At 49.4% G+C, this 26933-nt stretch overlaps 1 pseudogene across 1 annotated transcript in view; it reads right to left on the bottom strand.

The window, feature by feature from the left end:
• Positions 1-474: 474 nt before the first annotated feature.
• Positions 475-26933, bottom strand: part of LOC149749640 (uncharacterized) — a 75024-nt pseudogene continuing 48565 nt past the window's right edge. Inside the window, exon 5 of the transcript XR_016392559.1 lies at positions 475-26564. The product of XR_016392559.1 is annotated as an uncharacterized LOC149749640 (transcript). The remainder of the gene's footprint in view (positions 26565-26933) is intronic.

Here is a 26933-nt window from a genome sequence, read left to right as displayed (position 1 = left end):
GCACCTATTGTGAAATCCTTTCAATTATGTTCATGGAGAAGGTGGCAGGAGAAGGGACAGTCATGGCACAGGCATATGCTCATGTAAATATAGTCACTTGCCCATGGCTTTATAGCCAGAGCTATGAGTTGAACTTGGGCTCCTGGGGCCTGGGGAGTGTTAGGTTTTGAGTTCTTCTGAGGAATGTGCCATAGACTCGAATGTCCTGCTAAATTCAAATGCAGGTGTACTCAGGTGCTACTCCAAAAAGTTAACAGTTGGCACAGCATGGTCACTGGCAATCAGAACAGACACCAGCCCCCAAAAGGTTCCCGCGACCTACTGTGCCGCCAAGCAGTACTTGCTGTCCATTTGCTGCAGTGACAGGAATGTTCTCTCTCTGCAGTGTTCACTGCAGTAGGCAGCGGCATACCTACATGTGCTAACCGAACACTTGAAATGTGGCCAGTGCAATGGAGGAACTGGATTTTTTAATTCTTTTTTTTTTTTTTTTGTCTGCGCCACGAGGCATGCGGGATCTTAAGTCTCCTGATCAGGAATGGAACCTGTGCCCCCCTGCAGTGGGAGTGTGGAGTCCTAACCACTGGACCACCAGGGAAGTCCCTGGAATTTTATTTATTAAAATTTTAAAAGCCATATGTGGCCAGTGGCTACCATATTGGACGGTACAAGTCGATACTGGATTGGGAGCAGATTTGAGGGGGAGGGCCTGGGGTGGTTGGAGGACACTGGGGACAGGGGCTTGAGGCTAATTTACCTGACTGTTCAAAAGTATTTTACTATTTTGACAGCCAATAATAACTGGTGCTGAATACCAGCCTGCAGTGTGCTGTGAAACAAATGTGTTAGGAAAACCGTGGCTGACCTTACATGAAGCAGGCTTCCTTCTTCCACATCTTTTCAGGGTTCTGGCTGGGCTAATAGAGATTCACAGCATCTCTGTGAAGGGATATCTTTGATCAGAACAGTGTTTCTGAAAACCACAGATTGGGAATCACTGATATATTGGCAATGAAGGGTCTCAGATAAGAACCAAGTCACAGTGTCTGAGAGGCAGAGATCTGGAAGTAGGCTTTTCTCATTTCCCTCCACAGTCTGGCCCTGGGGCTAAACAGCACCCAAAGCAGTAGGCAGGCTAGCCAAGGGGAGCTAGCAGGCATCACTAGCATCGTCTAGGGAATGAGGCCATGGCAGTGAAGGGGTCACTCAGGGAAACCAAGCCGTGTGGACACATCTTCCATATTCTTGGTCCCAGAAACCCCCTTGTAGGGCCTAGCCATCTGGAAGGAGTGTGGGAGAGAGAAGGCTGAGTGAGAAAATAATGAAAAAACTGGAAAATGGGCGAAGTTCAGTCTGACTTTCTCTGCATAGCTTGGGAAGTATTGTTCCCTGAACGGCAGGTGGCCCTCCTGCTGGGTAGACATTCTGTTTGTGGATGCCTGGATAGACCAGTCTCAAGCACTGTCCATCAGAAGATCCACCTGGATTTTTCAAGAGTTAGCATCATCTGGGGGCCAAAGGGGAGGGATAAGATGACTATTCCCAGCTCTTGCAGGGCCCCGCCCTTACTGAGGAAAATAGGATGCGGAGGCTAGCCTCCTATGGCTTCTAACTGGGGGCTTGGCAAGGTCTTCTAGTGCATGGCTTTTCCAGCTAAGGATGGTTGGGAGTGGTGTGAAGCCAGGTAGAGTAGACCCAGGAGGGGTGGGGAGGAAGGGATGCAACCCAGAGCAAACAGCGGGGACTGCTGCTGACTTCTCCCGTCCTTTGACGTATTCCCTGACAGAGTAGGCAGTGGATGTGTTGAAGTCCCAGGCAGGTGTGAAAATCTCTCAAGTTCTAATATGCAAAGTTCATCACTTGTAAGTTACCAAAATGGGAGAGGAATTCCATCAGTGAGGTCCTAATCTCTAGAGCCAAGATGGAGTCCTGGTCTCTAACTCTTCTTACCCTAGGCATCCAAAACAATTGGAACCAACTCCTTGGAATGTCCAGGGAGGGAGCCCAAAAACCTACCCCTCCCCATCACAAGGGAGCTGAATCCTAAGGACCAGACATGAAGGAGTAGTGTGGGATGGAGCCAGATTTTCCAGGATGGTGAGCTGTCTCACCACACCCCACCATGGACCTCAGCCCATGCCTGACAAGAGTAACAGTAAAGTCCAAATGCTCACCTAAGGATGGTAGCTGATACTAACTCATTAGCCAAACAGTGACTGAAATGGAGCAACATCAGTATAATCTGTGTCAGATTTGGGCATAATAAATTCATTCGAAGAATCTGCCAATGCTTTTGTGGCTCACTCCCAAGAATTTCAGTTTAAGTGCTAATGGTAGAAGCTCTTGGCTGAGGGACTAGGAGTTCATCGAAAGACCTGTTTCGCTGGGGTTGTGATAACATCATTGTCATGAAGGACCACTTTACAATGGGGTAAACCGGCAACGTGGGGCTCAGGCATACCAGCTAGAACTCCTGCCCTGCCAAGTCTATAGATGTTCAAGGGCATTTCTGGTTAGTAATGGGAGTTCCCTTGCCTTACTCCAAAGGTGTCACTTTAATTGGGCTGTTACTCATTCAGCTTACTTGGCAATAGGAAGGAAGCTAGAGGCTAATATGCTAGCTTCCCATACAAAGGCTCATGGTGGCAGAAGACCTTTAGGGAAGACATGCAAACCATCCCTTCTTGATGTATCAGTATTCAGCATCTCTCAGTGCACTGTGTGCAAGATAAGCGCATCCTCAGATCTCTCTGCAAGTCTTGGGTGGGGACTGCCAAAGACAGAACTGAAGTCTTGGAAAAAGTCTTGGGCCTCGTTGGAGGTGAAGTCCTTTCCTCTGCAAGTGACGCCCCCAGGCTGGTGGGGCCGGGTCATACCCAGGCTGTCATTCTCTGGGACCATTGGGTCTTCTTTCACATGATTTGCACACATCCAAAAATCCTTGTATTAGCGGGGTACAGGATTCCTCAGCAGCCCTGTTGGAGCACCCAGGAAGCTTTTTGTCTGTCAGACGTAATGCCCTTTCTTAATCTGGGCACAGCTAACCCTCCCATCATGAGAATGTTTGAAATTCATCAGAACTCTGCACTAACCTTTCCCCACTTGTGCCAGCAGTCACGGGGGCAGAGGCTTGGAGGGTGAATGAGGAGCTCATGTACTTCCTTTTCCAGGAGTCAAAGTACTGGGCAGAATAAGACTTGTCTTTGTCAGCCAGGGCTCACTTGTGAGTCCAAGTCTAAGGCAGCACAAGGGCATAGCTGGTTGGCTACATGGTTTTCCTAGCTCCAGGCAGCTCCCAAGAGACCCATTTCTGCTGACTTCCTAGGGGTGGGTAGTTGTAGAAGAACCCCCCACTTCTGCAGGCTCAACGGTGAGGCAGGCCTATGGAGTCTGTGTTGGGTTTAATTTCAATTGGGGAGATACCGGAGGCAATGAGGCAAGGACATGGGGGCTGAGTACAAGGGGAGAGACAGACATTCACCCACCACACCATCCCTCATCCAGCTTCACGAGCTCAGAAAGGAGCAGAACTGAAAAGGACCTCACAGTCCAGCTGGATAAAGACAACACAGCCTTGAGTGCTCACTTTGCATCAGGCACTGTGCCAAGCACCCTGTATGCACCATGGCACTGTCACCCCACCACAGCCCCTGTTCACAGACACGGAAACCAAAGCTCAACCAGCGCAAGGTGCTTGTCCAGGATGATTCAGTTAATCAGTATGGGGCCTGGATTCCAACCCACATCTGTCTGTGCCCAGAACCCAGGCTGTTTCCACGATGTCAGGTTGCCCACAGGGGAGGAAACTGAGGCCTGGGGAAGAAGTTTGGAAGAGCTTGCCTGGGGCAGCTAGCACCTCATGCCGAAAAAGCATTTGGGGACACAGAGGGAAGGTAGTAAAAGCTGCAGCTGCTCTGGACACTGTGTGGGACCCCTCCCTTCAGCTCCCTGCCCTCACCCCAGGCAACATGGCTCCGCGGCTACAGGCCCCAGGGCCCCGGTGAGGTGAGTTTTGACTTGATCCTAAAGGGAGGCGATGCAAATGCCCTAGAGGCCACCTGCAGTTCGCTGGGTGGGGCCCCCAGGGGGTGGAACACAGACAGGCCGGTAACTTGGCTTCAATGTAGGGGGCACCTCAGCCACACATGTCCGTTTGTGAACCAGCTCCCAGCTCCAGGGGACTCTGGCCTGCTAGGCTTTATCTCAGCTCTAGGGATCAAAAAGGACTTTTTCAGCTGCGTTTCTGTCTGAGCAAGGCAACGGGGTCTCTCTCGTTCTCCTGCTTTAAATCAGACCCTTTGCTGAGTCCTGGGATCCTCAGAGATCTGGACTCTGGGTAACTGTATGAGCCAAGCCCATCAGGGGTGCGTGCTAACTCACAGCCACAAGGCTGGAGCCACCCTCTGCCTGTTTTGAGTCTAATCCTGGCTTCCTGGTCCCTGAGAAAACCCAGCGCCCCTGGCAGCTGGCTGGTTGCTGCCTTACATCAGGTGGGCTCTCAGACTCACTGGCAGGTTTCCTTCAGGGAAGGCCTCCCCCACCCTCCAGACTCTGCTGAGAGGAAGCAAGGGTGGCTCTCACTTTCATTCCCGGCCATATGCCTTGGATTGGCCTGGGTCCTTCTACGTCTCTGCCATCCCTTTTTCCTTACCATCCAGGTGGATACGGGGTGTCTGGCTCTACTATCAACTTCTCCCTCACGCTGCCCATCCTGAATCTGCCGGGATTAGGGCAGGTGCAGTGAGTTCTTCCACAGCAGTTAAAAATATTCAGCCACACCTTTGCTCAGACAGGTGAAGGGGTACGCTAGGGATCATAGTTCAGGAGCAAAGTAAGCAGCCCAGGCCACATGAGCCCTGGGGTGGGGGTAGGGGGAATCGTGTGCCAGGTTTCTCTGAGAAAGCTGACTTCATGGAACGAGCAAGTTGTTCGGTTGTGTGGAGCTGGTGTTTAGGGATCTGGGGTGAACAGGGAGGGAGGGAGTCATTAGGGCAGAATAGCAATTACTTTCCTTAAAACTGAGAAAAAGTCAAGAAGTCCTTTCACGTTGCCCATATGACTGCGATGGTGAACTGGGGTGAGGGCTGCTGCCCTTGCCTGTGGGAGGTGAAGGGTGGTTGCCTCTGCTGGGGACTCAGGGCTCCCCTTCCGGTGCTCCTTCTGGGCTTGCCAGGGTGAGGGCTGAGCTCCTAGGTGTGTGGGGTGGGGTGTGGCAGAGAAGGGTCTGAAGGGTGTCCAAACTTCTAAGACTCCAAACAGCGTCTGAGAACAGTTCATCACCACCCTTCTGTCGGGCACTGGCAAGCAGCCAGAGTTCTCCTCCTAGGAGACCATCTGCCCCCACTTTGGGGGCCTGCCTCAGGACACTCGGGAGGACCCCAGTTTTGGTCTCTGGCCAGACTGAGACACATGCAATGCAGTCCTGGGGCCCACCCGTATCTGACTGCTCACACAGGCAAAACCTCACCAGCCAGTGCCTGTCCCCTTCCTGTCTGCTACTCCCCACATGCCCAACCTCTCCAACCAGACTGGAAGCTCCTCAGAGGCAAGCAGCTCATCTCCTCCACATTCTCACAGAAGGAGATCCTGCTCAGGCAGGATTGGCACTTGAGAACATCTCTTGCAAAATGCTGGGTCAGCAAAGCCCTGCAGTTAGCATCTGCTCACCTTCTCTACCCACTGTCCACCTGGCTTTTCTGAGTCCTTCCTTGGGGGACAATCCAGGCTGGACCCTGGGGTGCAGGGAGAAGGCTGAGAGACAGGGAAGGCACAGAGTGGTAACTAGCTCTGACCCTGCAGTAGAGCCTTGGGCAGAATGGGCCATGACCAACCAGCCCAGAACAAGAGCCACTGTGTCCCACGACATGGCAGCACAACCCATCTGCGTCCCTCAGCAGGACTGCTGGAGATGGAAGTCTGAGTCATTAATTACTTTCTTTTATTAAAAATGTACACAAGTAAAAGGAACATGGTTTAATTGTACAGAGTAAGAAATACAGATGAGTAAATAGAAACATTAATTAAAGCCACCTGCAATACACCACCCAAAAGTAATCATGCTATTAAATGTTTAGAAATCGGGTACAAACACAATTCTTCACCCCCCTGTGCATATATTTAGGAGCTCTGTCCCATGCAGATACAGGCATGGGTCCAGGAACACTGCAAGCAGAGGTCTATACTTCCCTGGCACTCGCTTGGGGCCCTTCCCCAGCCCCCAGATCTCTCTGCTCCCAGATACCGTGCAGAGGTTGGCATCCAAGAGTCCAAAGGGCTAGCCATCCAGGCTGACAAGGTAATCTATAGTAGATTAGGAGGGGCAAAGGGCCTTGGAGGCAGGATACCAACTGTCCCAGTTTGCTCAGGACAGATGAGTTTCCTGGGATGTGGGAATTTTCATTGCTAGAACTGAGAGAGTCCTGGGCAAACTGGGGTGAGTTGGTCCCCCTACTTGGAGGACCAAAGGCCTTGTCCAGCCCCTCCTTCTCTGCACTACCCACTGGCCCTCCTACTGGGTCTTATATCCCTGGGGACCTCAGCAGGCAGCTCAGGGACAGAGGCTCTGCAGGGCCCACTGCTTCCACAGGCTCCCACAAAGTTCCAGCCTGAGGCCCAGGAAAGGAGTGGGGAAAGGGAATGAGTAAAGGCAGACAGGCAGTCACACTGAGGAAAGGGGCCAGGTGACCTCTGGCTGTCAAGGGCAGCCAGGGATGCTGAGGTGGAGGGGCTTCAGTATCTGGCTGCCTGCCCCTCCAGGCCTGGAGCTTCCCTTAGAATTCAGTGCCTTAGTTCTCAGAGGCCCCAGTCCTTGGAAGCCCTACGGTCTTTGGGTGGGAGGTGCTCAGCCCCCAGGGCTTCCCAGAGCCCTGCTGCATCCAGCCTTGCATCCCCCCTCCTCCATGTCCACACGTGCTGGCGCTTCCTGCCTAGCCCATCTCCACCCAAGACTGGGCGCAGAGCATGGGAAAAGAGGAATCCAGGACAGGTTGAGCTGAGTGAGGAGCATAACAGGTGGGAGGGGACCTAGGCATAAAGGACCTCTCCTAATAAGGGTGGGCACATCCTGACTGTGGTCTGGCCCGGCCTGCTTTCTATGCCTGAGAATGGAGCCCTTGGAGAACCCAGAGGAGTAGGCAGAATAATGGTCCATGGTGGCATAAAGATGTCCACATCCTAATGCATGGAATCTGTGACATGGCAATGGCGAATGAGGTTGCTAATTAGCTCACTTTAAAATAAAGAGATTATTCTGGATTATCTGGATGGGTCCAATGTAATCGCAAGGGTCCTTAAATGAAGAAGGAGACAGAAGAGTCAGAATCAGGGAGGCAGCATTATGTGAAAGACTTGACCAGCCATTGCTGGCTTTGAAGATGGAGGAAAGGGCTACAAGGCAAGGAATGCAGGTGGTCTCTAAAAGCTAGCATGGGCGAAGAAGCAGATTCTCTACTGAGTCCCCAGAAGGGAACGCAGCCTGCTGACACCTTGAGTTTAATTCAGTTAAGACCCATTTTGGACTTCTGACCTAGAGACCTTGTAAGATGATAAATTTGTGTTGTTTTAAGCCACTTAATTTATGAGAATTTGTTATAGCAGCAATACTGGGATACCACCTGAAGGATGTAACTGCTCAGAATCCCCTGGTTAGAGTCAGTCTCACAGAGTCCCACAGTCACTCTGTGAAAGAGCCGACTCTGTCCTGGGAGACACTGTGACTCTGGAGCCCTGCGCAGGGAATGGGCCTCCGTGACTTGGGTGGGTCAAGAAGGATGCCGAAGAATAGTGCCTCTGCTGGATGTGCCTACAGGAAACAGCTGCCTCCTTGAACCTATTCCCCAAAGCTCCAGAGGTTCTGGCTCTGAGCTGTCCAGGAAGAGCTGCCCTGAGGTCAGGCTACCCAGCATATCCAGCCAGAGCCAGCAGGACTTGCCTTAGGACTCCCAGGGTGGCATTCTGTGTCCTTTCCACACACCCATAATGCTCAAAGCTCTCTGTCTTTGGCCTCACTAAGGGAATTCAGTTTGGCTTAGGAAAACCTAGGACTAGAGAGAAAAAGGTTTAGAGGAAAAAAATCACTAAAGTGGATGTCAGCCAGATCTTCATAAAATCCCTGCTTTGCCACTTACTAGCTGTGTGGCCTCAAATAAGGCACTAAACCACTTGGAGCCTGCTTCTTCATCCAGAAAAGGTGTAACAGCTTTTGTCTTACCTGCCTCACAGTGTGTGTGAGTCTCAGGTCAGATAATGCATGAGAAAATGCTGTGCTACACAGACTGAGATGCTGTTGTTATTAATGAGCAATAACGATCACAGCCCCACAGACTTCTGTATGGAGTGGATGATCATACATCCTGTGTCAGGGAAGGGAGGGTGAGTGCAGACTCATCAACTCTGCCTTGCCCACAGGCAGGAGGCTGCACCCTGGCCAGGAGAGGAGAGAAGGGTTTGTCTTTCTCTGAGCCACTGCTTCAGAGTTCAGACCGGATGTGAGACAGAGCCACCCTGCAGCCCGCAGGATGTCCTCCCAACCACCCGCAGACTGGGGCTTTGCACCTTTTCTTTCCCCTAAGAAAAAAAATTTTCTAGAGTTTCTTTTGCATAAAAAACAGTCCCTCCTTCTCATAAAATACTCACGATTTTACAGGGAAAAGGTGGAACATGAAACTATACACAATACAATTCCAATCAAATGAATATATAATATATAATTTTATATGTGGGATACCTACTGGAAGAAATGCATCAGAATACTAATGGTGGTAGCTTTGGTAGGACTATAGGTGATTAAATTTTCTTCTTTATATTTGTATAACTTTAAAATGCTCTACAATGACCTATAAGTACTTTTATATTTAGAAAAAATTTTATATATATATATATATATGTGAAAAGTGCCAGGGACTTCCTTTTGTGGAACCATAAACTGGGCCAGAAGAGTCATTTGAGCTGGGTTCTGCACAGGCAGGAGTCCTGACCCTGGCCCTTGCTGCAGGATCTCGGAGACTCAACTACTTTCCCTCCCTGGCCTCTGCTGGCCCGGTGAGACTGGATGCTGGACAAGATGCTCTCTAGGATTCTCTGCAGCTCAATAATTAAAGTATTCGTCTTAGTCTCATCCATCCCTGCTCCATGCTCCGCTTCCAGTAGCTTCTCCTTACCACCTCCCTCACCAGCCTCATTTCTCCCAGACCGGCCCTGGGAGTCGCTAGCTCCTGGCACTTGCCTGCATCACAGTCTGTACTTCTCAGAGCCCTGCCCTTCCTTGAAGAACAAAGCCTGGCCAAATCCTATGCAGCCTGCTGGCCTGCAGTGAACCCTGCTTCCCTCTAACTTGTACATAACAATAGCTATCGTTTATTGACTGTTAACTTCAGGTCGCACAGCAAAAGTGGTCTCATTTAATCCTAGGCCACCAGCAGCTGCAGAGACTAAAATTTGAATGGCACCCCCCTGGAGTTGTGCAGTGTAGTGACCCTATTTGATCCTCTTTTGCCTCTGAGGGATGTATTGTTATTCTCATTTCACTGACAAGATAACTGAGGCTCAGAGAGGTCAAGCCAACTCACCCATGGTCACACAGTGGGTTTCTGGCAGAGCTAGGACTTGATCTCTAGAGATTTCAAGTCCAGTGTTTTTTCACTCCCACAGTGGTATCTTTCTCAACAACTCCCACATTCCAGCACTGGAAGGCAGAGAGGATATATTCTGAGCTGAACACACAGAGAGCACCCAGTGAATGTCTGAATGTCTGATGGTGGTGGTGTGGATCATAATGAGTTCAACCATTCAATCAACAAGTCTTCCCAGAGTGTCTGGGAGCTCTGGGGGCAGGGACAAGCCTATTCTGTTCACTGCTATATTCCAGCACCTAGCAGTGCCTGACATATAGTATATGCTCAATAAATGACACTGAATTCATGATTGTTCATTCAAATAAAGAAAACAATAAAGTAAATAAAAGGAGCTAATACCTATGGAGTGCTTACTTCTAGCCAGCTCTCAGGGAGTCTCCAGGAGAGTTGAGGAGAAATACAACACTGTGACAAGGACTACAGCTTGGGGTTTTACATCAAAAAAGTGTCTACATAAAGCCCATGAGAACACCAAAGAAAGAAAGAAAGGCGCTCAGCAGTGACCCTGAACCTTCCTACCATGTCAGAGGCCATGCCAGCAGCTGTCACCATCACAGCTTGAATACACTGACGGTCAAAGCACACAAACCCAAATTTGCCATCTGCCTCCATGGTTCTGCCTGTTCAGACCATGTCTGGATCCTCTTATTGCCTCTCCAGACTGGATAACCAGAATACTGGATCTATAAGACAAATGGTTGTGGAAACTGGTGATGTTTAACTCGGAGAAGAAAAAGGAGGGTTATCTTTAACACCTGACAGGCTGCCATTGGGCCAGAGCCCTGGGCACCTCCTGAGGAAGTCTGCTGTAGCTGGCTGGGATGTCTGGAGATGGACCAGAGAAACAGGGTGTCTGGAGATGGACCAGAGAAGCAGGGTGTCTGGTAGGCTGCCTCTCTGGGACCTGATGAGGCCTTACTCTCTACAGCATATATTCTACACATTGGCTCACACACAAACATTTATTAACTGTCATTCATGGCCTACTCCAGGCTAGGGAAGTAAGGATGAATAAAACAAGCTTGCCAGCTTAGAAATGCCAGCACCCTAGGAGGCAGAGTCAGGAAGGCCTCATCCTGTAGCCTTAGACTCCTTATTGTGCATCCGAAAAGGCCCTGTCTCAGCCACTGCTGAAGGCCATTTTCTTTCAGTATTCTGAAGGGGTCAGTCATACGGCAGACAATCAACAAATACACACATCCCTGAAGAGGGGATCCTGGGATGGGAACTCCAGCTGAATTAACTCTCTATGGGGACCAAGCAGGCTGGGTCCCAGGTACGGTCTTTGCATGTGTCCTTCTGCCCCTTCAGATCCCCTCAAGTCCAGCCAGGTCTTGACCATGGTGTGATCCGGTCCCTGTTTCCACAAGTACTGGTTCATCATCCCCAGCTACAGTGATATGTCAAAGGATATCCTTCAATTCTAAACTGCATAATGGCTTTTATCTTCCATTCCTTCCAAGGCTCCTCACCTGCAGTAAAAGTTGTGGTTCAGCAAACAGTGTGGAAACTCCTGAATGCTGTTCCAAAAGCCTCATGTGGGGTAGAGCTCATTCTGCCGTCCTGTCCACTCACTGCACTGTTCAGTGCTGGAAATGACACGTACACTTTTTTTTTTGCAAAACAATGATTATGCAGAAAAATGCACAAAGCATATGTTCAGTTTAATAAGTATAAAATAGAAAGCAAATATCTATATAACCACCACCAGGTTAAGAGATAAAACAATGCCAACACCCTCAAAGACCCCTATGCCCCTCCTTATCACAACCCCAACCCTCCCCTGTGCTCATGACTAAACTGACTTTTTTTTTTTTTTTTTTTGGCTGCGTTGGGTCTTCACTGCTGCGCGCAGGCTTTCTCTAGTCGCAGAGGGCGGGGGTTACTCTTCGTTGTGGTGTGTGGGCTTCTCATTGTGGTGGCTTCTCTTGTTGCCGAGCACGGGCTTCAGTAATTGCAGCACGCGGGCTCAGTAGTTGTGGCACTCGGGCTTAGTTGCTCTGCGGCATGTGGGATCTTCCCGGACCTTCCATTCCTTCCAAGGCTCCTCAGGGGACAAGGGCTTGAACCCGCGTCCCCTGCATTGGCAGGTGGATTCTTAACCACTGCGCTACCGGGGAAGTCCCCTAAATTGACTTTTGTGATAATAATTTCTGTGCTTTTTATAGTTTTACCTCCTCGGCATATATCCTTAAACAATACAGTTCAGTTTTGCCAGTTGTTAAACTTTTCATGAAAGGAATTATACTGTGTGTATTCTTCTGCAGTTTCATTTAACGTTATGTTGATGAGAGTCACAGTACTATTACAGTATTATTATCCAATGTTACAGTATTACAGGTCGCAGTAGTTCATTCATGTTCACTGCAGGAATACTGCACCATTTATTTATGAATATTGTGGTGCACATGAGTGAGACTTTGGTTAGAGCAGATTCTGAGGAGTGGGGCTGCTGGGTTACAGGGTACATGTATTTTCATCTTTACCAGATCACTTACGTATTTTTTCAATTCTGAAAATGTTTCTCAGGGAAGCAGTGCTGTATCTGGGATAGAGGAAAAGAGGGATGCCTGCCCTTGCAGTCTGACTGGCCTACATTCGGTGCTCCAAACTTGTCCCCTCCAGCCCAGCCATCCTGTCCCCTCTGGCACTCACAGGCCGGGGCCTCTCGCAGCAGGCTCCTCTCCAGCCTCCCTACTTCGGTGATGTAGTTGGGTGAGAGTGGGAGGAGGCTGAGAATGAGGAAGTGGAAAGCAAACATGAGGGCCACAGAGAAGTCCGGTCCACAAACCTCAATGTTTCAGCAGCACACTCCATGCGAGAGGGACGTGCAGGATGCCTGTGGAACACACCTATCAGGCACCAAGCCTACAGGTGCCAAGCTGTGCCACTGGACAAGCCGCCGCTCTGCACTAGGTTCCTGCACGTAAGTCACTCCACATAATCCACACCCCAAACCCATGAGGTAGGTGTTATCATCCCATGCCACAGATGAAGACACTGAGACACACAGACACTGAGGAACTGGCAATATAGTACAACAGTTAATAGTGTAGGATCTGGATTTGTTTAAATTGGGTTTAAATTGTGGCTTCCCTACTTACTGGTGCAACACTGGGCCGGTTACCTTCTTTAGCCTCAGTTTCCTCATCTGTAAAATGCGGCTAATTCACTTACAGGGTTATTGAGAGAGTTAAAAGAGATTATGTGTAGAAGGAGCTTAGCAGAGTGCCTGGCACAAAGGAGGAATGAACAGAACTATGAAATAGGAGCTATGGAGTTCCAAGGTTGACAGCTAGGACAAGGTGGGAGTGGTAGGGAACAACTCATCTTGGCAAGCTGGGAGCAGGCCATCAAGCTGACGGTGCAGGTCGGTGCTGTGTGAAGACTCAGTGGAGTGCTGGCCTGGTCGACTCTGAAACGTGGGCACCCAGGCAGTCCTGCCACCCTCGCACCTTTGCCCAGAGCTCTCTACCTATCTGTGGCTGCCTTAAAGGGCAGTGATTCCTGACAGGGAGCAGCTGGATCCCTGCACATGAGGAAGCTTCAGCCCAGCTTCAGCGCCGGCCCGCAGAGGCCGCATTGGCTGGCAGCAGCAGTGGCAGCCAATGGGCAGCGAAGCCTGTTGCTAAGGTCACTGGTGAACCTTATTTGGCGACATCGGGCTGACCCTGCATTCACCTCTGAGAACTCTGGGAAACGCCAACCACAGATGTGAAGTGAACGTCTCAAAACCACAACTGCACTTCCTTTGAGAAAAGATTCGGCTCTCCTCTCCAGCCTGCCTCTCTCGGGCTGGATGCCTTTTGTACAGTGGCTTGCAACCTCAAGAGAGAAGAGGCTTGGCGGGGAGTCGGCTACACACCCGTCCTGGGCAGGCCTCTCCCGCCCCTGCGAGAGGGCAGGGGCTACTGCACAGGCGGCCCCAGGACCCACCAAGGACCTGAAAGGCTTCTGTTCTCTCCCCAGCAGCTGCCGACCTCCGGCCCAAGCCTCCCTGCACACACCCTCAAGTGTTCCTGGACCCACTTCCTGTAGCCTTGGGAAGCTGCTGATATGAGGAAGACCCATGGCACGCAGGGAGGAAGTGGGCCTTGCCCAGGCCCTTAACATTTGCACCGGCCACACTGTTTCAGTGCAGCCTACAGCTCAAACGGTTGGCGGTTTCAGTTTCTCACCTTCCTTTGGTGCATCTTCTAGCTTAACATTAAATAAGTAAAACTGTTGCCCCACCCCAGACAAATGTGGGAGGGAAGCTGTGCCTTCAATATTTCCAAAATAATACTCCCCTCTTTCCTCATATTCGTACAGCATCTTCGAGTCTGGGAACTGTGCTCATATCTGCCATCTTGTTGGATCCTCACAAGCCTTGCTAAGGTAATCATAGCTTAACAATGACTGAGCCCTCACCAGGTGTCAGGAACATGAATTAGCTCATAGAATCCACTATAATTGTTCCCACTTGACAGAAGAGAAAAATGAGGCAAAGACAGATTCAGTAATTGACACAAGGTCAATTACGAGTCTGTAAAGGCAGAGCTGAGATTTTATCCCAGATAGCCCAATTCCAAAGTCTGCCCTATTATCTTTGTTATATTGCCCCTCAAGGCATATACACAAGAACAAATCCTATTTATGGATGAGAAAGTGAGGCTGAGAAGAATAAAAGGTGTGGGGCCTGACATGAGGGCTGCTTCCCATGTCCACATCTCCTCCCGGAGGACCATTCACTGGCATCCTTCTTCTGCCCCCCTCTTTTTTTTAATCACTCACACCTCCCCCTCTTCCCCGCACCCAGCCCCAGCTTGTCTCCTCCTGACCCACAGGCTAAAAGTGGCCTTTCTTGGGACTTCCCTGGCGGTCCAGTGGTTACGACTCTGCGCTTCCACTGCAGGGAGCGCAGGTTCGATTCCTGGTCGGGGAACTAAGATCCTGCATGTTGTGTGGCCAAAAATAAAAAAATAAGAATAAAAAATATTATAAAGTGGCCTTTCTTTTCTGGGTAGCCCAGGGAGACAGGTGTCCTGGCCTCCTGGGAAGAGGCTATGTGAGCCCATCTGTCAGGTAAGGGGGGCAAAGCCAGGGCCATGGAGGGTGAGTGACAGAAGAACGCCACACCTCCCACCTCCTCCTGCTAAGCCTTTGCCTGTACACATGGAGCAGTTAAAGCATTCCATGGGCAAAGGTCTGGGGACTGCAGGCAGCAGAGCTGGGGCGTCTATCTGTCCACCGCATCCTCAGCTAAAGGCACTCTGAGGGCCTGGGGTGGGGTCTGGACACTGAGATATGCCAGTGCGTATCCCTGGCTGGAGTGCTGTCTTTCTACGGGGCATTTCAGGCTACCCTCACTCATGGAACATACATTTTTTTGTGCCCCTACCAAGAGTCAGGCACTATTCAAAGCATCAAAGATACAGCAGTAAATAACACAGACCATGTTTCAGGTCTTGAGGAGTTTAGTTCCAGTGAGGGACACAGACGTGAGGCAAATAATTACACGAATAGCTGGAAAACACAGCGTGCTTTGAGAGGATACCCCTTCAGGGTACTAACCAAAGAAGGAGTGTGTGGGATTGGGGGCTGGGGAAGCCAGGATGGTGTGGAGTTAGCAGGTAGGGACAGTGCTTGGCCCCTATCCCACTGCCCTCCTCTCCCCCGCATTCCTGTCCGTTCAGGAAATCTGCTTCCATGAAAGCTGCTCTGCTAAGTGTCTTCAAAGTTGCCTCAAGCGGTGCTTTGGCGGCAGCAGCTTTTAGTGTTTGTGCCTGGGTGAGCACAAACTCAGGTGTGTGTGGTGTAGGAGACCAGCGGGGAGGGCAGATTAGCGTGTTTGATCTTTGATCCTCAGCTAAACTCAAGCACCTCCATTCCTCATCAAAGTCCTACGTGTGCATGTGGGAGAGCCCCAGAGGGGCAAGGTGGGTGAAGGTAGCCAGCGGGGCACGAAGCTGCTGGGATGAAACGCTGGTATGAAACGTTCAATTCTGAGAAGTGTTTTCAGAATTAAACATTTTCAGATTAACCGAGAGCCAGAGCCCTTCCTAAAGTACCTCTGAAAATAGCTATTCAGCATAAAGCGTGAAATTAGCTTTTGCTGGAGAGGAAGCCCTCCAGAGCTGACAGCAGCCAGCCAGCCTTGGGGAAGTGGGTGCAGCGCTGTGGCCATCCTTGCTGGCACTGCCCACCTTGCAGGCTGCCGTCGCAACCCTGCATCAGTGTGCCCACTGCTAGGCTCCTTAAGGAACACCTTGCTGCCTTCACTAAACATGCTTCTCTCCCCTCTTCTGCTTCTTTCTCCCTCAGGGACTCTCCCTGTGGAAAAGAAACCCCAGCTCTTTGGGTTGTGAGGCTGTGATTTCCAGTTTCATTTTCCAGTTTCCATTTAGAAGCTGTTCTGCCAGCTCTCCACTCATCATGCCCCAGGGCACCAGAGGAGCTGAGGGGCAAGAAAAAAGTGTTCCAGCCAGTACCCTGCTCCCTGGGGCTCACAGAGGGTTGGGACCGGCTGAACCCCAGGTAGGGGAGGTTGTTAAAATGCAGATTCCTGGCTCCCCAGTCTCTGAGGTGGTAGATTTGGGCCCTTTGATTCTGATGTGGCCTGTGGACCCCACTAGGACTCAGCCTCAGTGACCATCAAAACAGCCAGAGCACAGCTGAGCACAGCCCAATCACTCCCCAAGGCTCTTCCCACAAGTGCTTGTGAAACTTTGTTCCCCCTTCCCTGCCTGGTGTTGAACACATTTCAGATGTCAGCTCTTTGGGGCTGGAGGTCTGCAGGAAGCCCAGGTCATGGTCCTCACACAACCCCCTCTCTTCCTCACACTCCAAATTTCCCTTTAAGATGCTAATTTGTAATACGCATTAATAGAAACAAAAGAAAGAAAAATTCTATTAAGGCCCCTTATGTCCTTTTGCTCTGTCCCTGCTAATTCCAAAAAGGATTTAAGGACATTTACATCTGTATTTTCCCCTGTGTGTGTGTGAGAGAGAGACTGACTGTGTGTGGGGTGGGTCTTCCGATGCACTCTTACCCTGGTTTGACCTTGGAGCAGGTGGTCAGGTCCCCAAGCCTGGCAGATGTAGACCTTTGTAATCTCTAGGGCAAATTTGTTCTTCAGTGTTTCTAGTATCACTTTTTGATCAATCATTAATCAAAGTTGCAGTAAAAAGATAATCTTCTCAGGGCTGGGCTATAAAGGTTCTGGTTAAAACCTTAAATAAACCCTTCCGTGGAGGCCTCAGAGGCAAGAGAGAAGGGTCTCACGTCTGTGGCTGGATTTGGAAACAAATGAAGGCTGGGCACAGACATGAACTTTAGTCACCTGAGTGGCTGTGGCCTCTTGCTTCACCTCTCACTGCCAATGACGCTGGCTATGCCCTGGCTCCTGGACCAGGTGGCAAAGCTGGGGAAGGAGTTTGCCCAAATGTGTGGTAACAAATGTAGGGGCCTGGGGGCACTTCTACAAGGCGGGCCAGGCCTGATGGCAGCCTCCTCAGCCCACAGAACCCACGTGGTGGAGGGCACCCTCATCTCTGATAGCTTGGCTCATTCCTGCTGACTCACTGCTGTGCAGGGCAGAGTGGTGCCTGGGGTAAAGAGGGAGGCCCACTTCTCAAGGGAAGAAGAGAGGAAGAGGCTGCTCCTCCCAGAGCCCAGCAGGGGTAGAGCCTATGGGGCCTTCACTCTTCTCCAAGCTCCCTCAGAGTGGAGAGGGTAGATCTGCTCATCAGGGCATGAGGCCACAGGCTCTTGACTGGCTGCAGAAGCTGAATCTAGGAGTAAGAATCAACAGGGATAATGTGAGGTCCAGCACCAGGTCCAAGAAGTAAGGACACCAAGGCAGGGCATGGGGACCTGGGCCAAGGGCAGCCTTGACCAACAGGCTTAGGGTTTTAGCTGTCAGTAACCTTTGCAGGAACCACAACAACTGCATCATCCAAGGGAGCTGACATGCTCAGATGGACGTATCTAAGATGTGCAGTACCTGAGAAAGTGGGAGGGGCACTCACTGTTCTCTCCAACCCCTTGCAACATATTACTGAGCCTGCTCTGTACCATATTTTCAGACATACGGAAGGAATGGGCATTTTCAGAGCAGTGTAACCCTAGAGGTACAGGGCAGTGAAATTAGGTGTGAGAAATTGTTCAAAGGATTGATGTCCAGAACAGGGATAGCCTTGTTTTGAATGGCTGGAGGGAAGGAAGCAGTATCAATGGGAACAGTCGAGAGATAGACGTGAGGAGACTTTCTGTAGGTCCAGTGTGGTCTCCAAAGATAGATACACACAGACACACAGACACACACACACACACTTTTGTTTTAAGAGAGAGAGAACAAGAAGGGAATGGAAGACACATACTGAAATTTTAACAGCGGGCTTTCTCTAGCTGGTAAGATTATGAAATGATTTGAATTTTTCCCTTTTGTGCTTATCAATAGTTTCTAAAATGTCTGTAATATACACAAATTACTTTTTTATGGCAAAATATACATAAAATTTAACATTTTAATCATTTTTAAGTGTGCAATTCAATGGTATTAAGTACACCTACATTGTGGTGCAGCCATCACTACCATCCAGCCCCAGACTTTTTTCATCATTCTCAACATAAACTCCAAACCCAGTAAACTAATTCGTCATTCTCTCTTACTGCCAGTGGTTGGCAACCACCCTTCTCCTTTCCGTCTCTATGAATTTGACTATTCTAGGTACCTCATATAACTGGAATCGTACAATATTTGCCCTTTTGTGTCTGGCTTATTTCACTTCTTAGCATAATGGTTTTCAAGGTTCATCCATGTTGTAGCATGTGGCAGAATTTCATTCTTTTTTAAGGCTGAATAATATTCCATTGTGTGTGTATACCACATTTTGCTTATCCATTCATCTGTCAATGGACACTTGACACTTGGATTGTTTCCACCTTTTGGCTATCGTGAATAATGCTGATATGAATATGGGTATACAAATATCTCTTTGAGACACTGCTTTCAGTTCTTTTGGATATATAGCCAGAGGTAGAAGTGCTGGATTATATTGTAAGTTTATTTTTAATTTTTTGAGGAACTGCCATGCTGTTTTCCACAGTGGCTGTACCATTTTACACTCTTACCAGCAGGGCACAGGGGTTCTAATTTCTCCACATCTTCACCAACACTTGTTATTTTTCTTTTCTTTTTTTTAATAATCGCCATTCTAAAGGGTGCGAAGTGGTATCTCACTGTGGGTTTTTTTTCTTTTTTTAAATTTATTTTTGGCTGCATTGGGTCTTCGTTGCTGTGCACGGGCTTTCTCTAGCTACAGTGAGCAAGGCTACTCTTTATTGCGGTGCGCGGGCTTCTCATTGCAGTGGCTTCTCTTGTTGCAGAGCTCAGGCTCTAGGCGCATAGGCTTCAGTAGTTGTGGCACGCGGGCTCAGTAGTAGTGGCTCACGGGCTCTAGAGCACAGGCTCAGTAGTTGTGGCACATGGGCTTAGTTGCTCTACAGCATGTGGTATCTTCCCAGACCAGGGCTTGAACCCGTGTCCCCTGCCTTGGCAGGTGGATTCTTAACCACTGCGCCACCAGGGAAGCCCCTCTAGTGGTTTTGATTTGCATTTCCCTAATCCAAACTACTTATTTTTTAAATACAATTTTGCCTGAATCAAATCCTTTGTCCTTTATTTCTTGATAATATGGACCTTTTCCTCCTTTTTTGTACTTAATCTTTGCACTATGTTTTTTAAAAATTGTTGTAAAATACACGTAACATAAAATTTACATTCATAACCACTTATAAATGTAAAGTTCAGTATTGTTAAGTAACTGCACATGATTGTGACCAAACCCAAATTACTTTTATAATGATAAGAAGAAAGAAAAGGCTATTAAAACAGAGGGAGAAGAAAGATGTGGATTCTCAGGCTCTGGAGATGTTCACACACTTTGGCTCAGTCTTGGCAGGGACCTGCATTCATCTACTGAGCACCTCCAATGCACTGGGCTCTGTGCCAGGCAGGGGGCTCCAAGGTGAGTGTGGTCTGGTCTCTGCCCTCGGATTTCAACCTCTGTGGGAAACAGTTATACCCAAGGCTGCTGTGGGCCCAGCGGGCCACACTGTCTACAGGTGCAGCATGGGGAAGGCAGCACAGATGAGGTGGCATGTGAGCTGAGCCCCAAAAGACGAGCAGACATTTGCAGGTGCGTGAGGGCAGAGAAGAGCTGGCCTGTGCTGTTGGGCTGTGGCAGCCCCTACATAAACACTTGTTAACGATGTATGTCTGTCTTCCCTACTCGATTATAAGCTTCATGAGAGCACGGCCAGCTAGTCTTTTTCACTGTTGAACCCTGCTATGCCCAGCACAGACAGGGGTAAAATGAATACTTGCTGAATAAATGAGCAGGTGAGGAGAAGTAAGAGGAGAGAGGAGATGTCTCCTTCCAGAATCTTGGCCATGAAAGGCAAACAGCATGGCTGTACTCCATGGGGAAGGGGCTGGAGGGAAGCATTACAGGGATGATGGAGACGGGAGCATGCCAAACACTGCAACTGCACTACAGGAGCCAGGGGAGAAGGAGAGTTTGAAGACCAAGTATGAGAGAACTGAAGGGCTTGACTGCTGGGTAGGGGGCTGAGTGAAAGGGGAGAGGCAGGGGTGCAGGGTCAGTGGGACGAGAGGGGTCTCTCTTTTTAAGAGACTCGTATGGCCAATATGAAAAAGACAGGAAATGCCAGTCATTGACAAGGACTGAAGCAACTAGAACTCTCATACACGGCCAGGAGAGTGTTCTTCCAGGCTACAGACAGCACTCTGGTTGCTGGTTGGTTCAAGCTACCATTTGGGCCAATCAAGGGAACCCCAACATCTGCACTTGGACTATCAGACATGAAGCGCTCTGTGTCCAGAGCAATTTCCAAGGTGGGCCTGAATCCAGGGGACATGGAACAACCAAGAGCCCGGAGTTGGCTCTGTGCTCACCAGGGTCCAAAATGTCAACTGTGCCCACGTGCCTCCTTGCGCCTCATCTCACGTCAGGCAGCTGGCAGGACTTCAGTCAGCAGAAGGTGGACTCTGCTCTTTTCAAGGAGCACACGGTGCGGGCCCTGGGCACTCTGGTGAACTCCATCAGGGTGTGCAAAACCCCTCTGCTTGAGAGGCCTCTATGCACACCCAGTCAGGCACCAGCATCCTAGCCCCTGCTGGTAGTCCAACTTGCCTACCAGACGAGTGGCACATGTGCCAACACGGACCCCGCACAGGGCAGCGCTGCTTGACACCTGCATAAGTCCGGTCTGAGGGAAGGATTCTGTGTGTGGTTCGTATTTTTACTGCACCTCCCTTTCCAATTTGGAGGATGTTATCACTGAGTTACCAAATGCCACTTAACCCACTGTGGGGGGAGCACAGAGAAGCACCCAGCAGCCCTGGGATGAGGCTGCGGTCCAGGAGAGGGAATGAGATGAGCACAGATGATGCAATGAGGACTTAATAGAAGGCGAAGTGTAATCCGGAGCCACATCGTGTGCTCTCACTCTTAAGTGCTGCAGGAGTTCAGAGGAGTACGGGGTCAAGTAGGGGTAGGGTGACCAAGGAAGGTCCTGGAGCAGAGGAAGAGGAGGCCATTACAGGTGAGGGAGACAACAACTGGAACCTTTATAGAAACCCACAGAACTCAAGGGCTAGCCAGGCCTGGACTCATGTGGGACAGGCTCACAGGCCACTCTTTGAACCAGGAGACAGGCCACAGACAGCAGGCCTCCCTCAGCCCCACCCAGGTCCCTGGAACACATGCTCCACTGTCCTCAGCCTGACCACAATGCCACACGAGCTGGGTCCCACTCATGCTGGCCTGGAAACTGGGAAGTACCTGGCATAGGGCCCCTCCACTTCCTCCACATGATTGCCTGGAGCTCCAGGGTGACCAGCAAGGGGTCGTTTTTGTGGTCAGGAAATGCCTGTGGCAGCCGGGGACACCACAGGCCCTCTCTGAACTCTTCTGAAGTGGAGACCACATTCCCAAAGATTCTCAACTGCCTAAACTCTAGCTCCAATCTCTTGCTTCTTTCTGGTAGGCTCATCTTGGCACGGCGGGTGACAGTTATCTTTCTCCAGGTCCATTAGGTCCCTTCAGATCCAAAATACTCTAAGCTCAAAGACAGGACACTGAGAAACAGAACAGCAGGTGCTAAGTTGTGGTATTGCTCGATGGTTTTTAACCTTGGCTGCACACTAGAGCCACCTAAGGGACTTCTTAAAAGTACTCAAGTCCAAGCCCTTCAACAGGCACTGTGCAAAGAGAAGACTAATGGCAAACAAACATGTGAAAAGGCGCTCAACTGTATTAGTCATTAGGGAAATGCAAATTAAAACCACACTGTGATATCATCACACACCCACCAGAATGGCTAACATGAAAAAGTTAGAAAATACCAATTGTTGGCAAAGATGTGAAGCAACCAGAGCTCTCATACATCCCTGAGGGAGTATAAATTGGTACAGTCATTTTGGAAAATTATTTGGCATAAGGTACTAAAGCCGAACATACTGATTTTCATACCTGCCCAACAATTCCATGTCCAAGTATGGACTTAACAGAAATACAAGCAAACATGCTCTAAGACACCAATGAATGCTCACAGCAGCAGTAGTCATAATAACCCTAAATTGCCAACAACAACCCAGATACCCAAATATAGATAAATGGAGGAATATCCACATGGTGGAATACCCTATAGCAATGAGAATAAACTAACTACTACAATATTAACTAACTAAACTAACTAACAACTACAAGCAACAGCTTTGATGAACCTTACAAAAACAATGCGGATCGGAAGAAGCCAGAATATATTCTGTATGATTCCATTTATATAATATAAAGCTTGAAAACAAGCAAAACTAATTTATACCATTAGAAATGAGAATGGTGGTTACCCTTTGGGGCACCAGGGGATGCAGGTGATGTTGCTTCTTGATTTGGAAGCAAATTACTCAGGGTAAATTCACTTTGTCAAAATTCACCAAGATTTACACTTGTGGTTTGTGCTTTTTTCTTTTTCTTCTTCTTCTTTTTGCATGTGTATTATCTTTCAATAACGACTTAAATAAATTTTTTTTTTTTTTAAAACCCAGATCAATTCAGTCAGTATCTTTGGGGTGAGAGTGAGGCCCAGGCATCAGTATTTTTTAATATTCTAGATGACTGTAATGTGCAGCCAGGATGGAAAGCCACTGGTTTAATTTCTTGCGAAAAGCAGGCCCATTCAAAGGCCATAAATGGTCCTGACAAAAGGTACTTCCAGCTTGGTGGGGTGAGATACTGGGGTGGGAAGAGGTCCGACTTTGTTGATGTGATGAAGCCTCCTGCATGGGCAGAGGAAGTATTGAAGCATGCTGTTGTAATGTGTTTCTTCCCTGGCAGTGTCTGTTGAAACCTGGTTGCATCATCTTGTAATGGTATGTAATGGGAATGAAGTGGGCCCTGGTCCCACCTCAGGCAAGGCGGGGTGTGTAGGTCCCACTCAGGGTGTCTATGTTTGTGGGTAACAGCCAACTCTGGGCTCCAGATGATGCCCCAACTCCCTGGCCTCTGGGTCAAGATTAGGAACTTGCAACATCTGGCTGAGGACCACGTCAGGCTTGGCTCAAGTGCCTGGTTTGAGAATTTTCCTTCCACTCCACGTGGTTAATGGCAGCCAACCTAGCAATGGCTGAATTCTTGGAAAGGACAAGACAGGACATGGACTTACACACTAAACAGGTGTTCTGCCCACTTGGGCCCCATCTACCCTCCCAGAAGTGCATGGACCATGAACATTCTGCTATGGGAGGAGCAGTGCAGAGAGGCCTCAGAAGCCTCCCCCAGCCCTCCAGGGCCCTCCACTTTCCAGCCCTGGGCTGGCTCCTCTGGCCATGTTCCTGCATATCTGCCTTCCTGCACTGCGTTTACAGAGCAAGAATGAACAGGATGGGCCTCTTGCACCTCTGCTGGTCGGGATGCTGAGGGGCCTCGGTTGGGCTCACTTGGCTAAAGGACACAGAGTGGCCTGGGCTGAAAGAGAGAGAATAAGCTGAACTGAAAAAGGCTACATCACTTGAGGGTAGCCACACTAAAAACAAACAAACCTATCTCCAACTGCCCAGTCCCCACTCCTCAAATTAAAAAGAAAAATCCTTAAAGGTAAAAGAATCATGAATAAGGAAGCCAGGGTATGAGTGTCTCTTCACCAAAGCTGCAGCTCTCGATTTCCCTGGCTTTGGGCTCCTCCCTGTGAAATAGAGGTAATGCCTCCCAGGCCTCTTCCTCCTGCCCAGGAGGGCTGAAGGTCCACAGTCTGCTGGAGTGGGTCAGGAAGGCTGGACCCTGAGGGCTGCCCCTGGCTGGGACCTTAGCCCCCATGTGCCACCTCACCTCCCGGTCTGTGAAATACCACAGTGGCAGCCCTTGCCACCTGGAGTGGCACTACCCCTTCCTGTCATCTTTAAGAAGCATTTATGATACATTTCCTTTTTGTGCTTCAGGAAATGGGTGGCCAGAAAGAGATCTTGATTCTACTTTTCCCCTAGAGGTACATGTGCTTCAAACGGGTGCACCAATTCAACAGAACGGAGGGCTGACAGGGTAGTAGGGTGAGGAAGTGAGAGAATCGAGTGTGTTTCAGCAGGAGAGTCGTGTAAGCTGATCTCAGAGGTGGCCGTCGGACGGCTCGGCTGCTGTGGGGCGTGAGATGTGATGCCGCTACAAGGCCGTGGGCCTCTCTGGTCTCCAGTTTATCCTCAGGCCAGTGGACAGACAAGCACATGGCACTCCCCAGAGCAAAACCATCAGAAAAGCTACTGACCTAGAAGCACAGAGGCCCAGCAGGTCCTAACTGAGGGACCTCTAATGTCACATTTGAGGAATCCCATCCACCATGGCCTGGATCTCCCCCAAACATCCACTTTACTGTAAGACCCAGCAAGGGTCTGTTATCCAGGAAGGTATTTAATCCTTTTCTGAAACTGTTGATATTTTCCAGCCTGTCATATAATTTCTGAAAGTCATTACAAATTCTCTCTCCAGGTTTCCTTCTATTTACATGTTTATTGTCCTTCTCAAAACATTCCAGTAAGTCACATTTCCCCGTATGGTGACGTCACTAATCCAGTACCCTCTACTATGTATTCTAGTTAACAGCTAGGAAGTGAATTTTCAAAAGCCCCAGTAGCCCAGAGATGTCACAGAGCTCACACACAGCATTCCGAGGAGGATCTCTCAGGGCTCACGCAGGGACCATTCTTGTTTTAGATGTAAATCAGAAGTTTCTGTATGGGCAGAGTCCCAGTAAGAAACAGATGCACATTGCACAGGTAACAAGGAGAACTTAAGGAAGGACTGTTTTCAAGGGGGTGAGCAGCATTAAGGAAACCGATAAGGGAAGGAGAAGCACCCTGGAGCCGGCAACACTGGGGAGTAATTACCACCGCCTGGAGGGATGAAGAGGTGGGAGTGTTACTAGGACCCTGAGAGAGCTACAGGAGAGGGCTACTGGGAAGAGTGGTGGCTTTAGGGAGAAGAACACAGACCTGACCTGAGGCTTGGCGAGGGAGGGAGCTGGTGAGGGGGTTACGGATAAAGTACCCTAATGCACCCCAAAATCACTCTCTTATCTCCTGCAGGGTCTTCAATTGGCCAAACCCAACTGGCAGCATGAGGGCATGGAGCCTGGTTGATGCAATCCACAAAGGTCAAACACTGGGAGTGTGGGAAAGGGTAGAAAATGGGTAGGGGCAGGCTGGTGGGGGGACACCCGGCATGGTCATTTAGTTTAGTAGCCATTTAAAAGGAGTAAATTAGAAGTTAATGTGCTGTAATGTGGCACCCTCGCCACAAATAAATGGGACAAGAGGTAGTCAGAGACAGAGATGACCATGAAAAAAGGTTTAAGGAAGTTTAGCATAGTGATCTGAGTCCCCAACATGAAGGGGGACAGATAGCTCTACTCAGTGTAATAATTCCAAGGTAAACATGTATGTTCATAAAGATGATTCTAAATTATCAGCAAAACATTAAATGTGGTCACTGTACTACTTGACAGAGCTTCAACAGGGGAGAAGATTATGACACAATTTAGAGACACCATAAATCCATCCAAAAGAAGTGTAACAAGCTTTGGGTTAAACATGTCAGGTTATTCACACCGTGTCTCAATCTCCTTTCTCTCCTGAAGTGCTACTAAAATGCCAGTCAAAAAGTAAAATGGTATAAATCCTCAAGAGCAAACAGAATGGTAAAGAGACATCGGTGGATGAGAGATTGGCCCGCAGAGGGGTATACTGACAGGAGGCAAGCCACTTCCCCCTCAGAACCCTGGGCGAGCTAAGACCTTGGGGAGACCAGGTATTATGACAGTGGGGGTCAGGTACCGAGTAGGTGGGGTAAGGAACCAGGGCAAATGTTTGGAATCCTCCCAGATCCCACCCCATACTCTGTCCCACACACCAGAGACTGAAGACACTAAACAGGAGAGATCCTGGCAAGAGAGAAGGCAAATGACCACAAGGATGAAAACAGAGGGATGAGGGCAAAGTCTGAAGACTGAACAGTGGGACTCAATGTCCCCCCCTTTGCATACCCCACCCTGCCGCAGGCACATATCACCTTGTACCAGAGTACAGTGAGTTTAAAACATGGCTGCAATTTTTTTTGACACTTCTTCCATTGAGAGGTAGGTCTCTGTCTCCTTCCCCCAATCTGGGCGGGCTTGTGACTATAGTGGAAGTGATGCTATGTGACATCAAAAGCCAGGCCATAAAAGGCCATGCAGCTTGCATATTGCTGGCTGGAATATTCACACTGGAGTCCTGAGCTACCACACAAGAGGTCCAACTACCAGACTGTTGTTCTAGAGAGGCCGTGTATAGTCTCTCTGGTCTCCAGTCCCAGCTGCACCCCCTCTTCCAACTATCCCTGCCAAGTGAAGAACCAGCTTGGGAGCGGATTCTTCAGTCCCAGCTGGTTCCAACTTCCAGACATCTCAGCCTAGGCCCCAGACACTGTGGAGCAGAGAAGAGCCGTGCCTTTTCCCAATTCCTGACTTGAAGCACAACAAAATGGTTGTTGTTTATGTACTAAGTATTAGGGTGGTTTGTTATGCAGTAACAGTAACTGGAACAGGGAGTTAGAATGCTTCTCTTGAGAAGCCACATGGCTCTAGAGCAATGGTTCTCAACAAGGTGATTTTGCCCCCCAGGAGACATTTGGCAATGTTTATTGACATTTTTTGAACTCTGGGAAGGGGGTTACTATTGGCACCTGGTGGGCAGAGTTCAGTGATAC

Source organism: Delphinapterus leucas, chromosome 3 (assembly GCF_059928025.1).
Source record: "Delphinapterus leucas isolate spDelLeu-1000000601 "Yukka" chromosome 3, BTC_Dleu_Yukka2, whole genome shotgun sequence".
Lineage (NCBI taxonomy): Eukaryota > Metazoa > Chordata > Mammalia > Artiodactyla > Monodontidae > Delphinapterus > Delphinapterus leucas.
The sequence above is the reverse complement of the archived record's forward strand: the minus strand, read 5'-3'. Positions and strand labels throughout refer to the sequence as shown.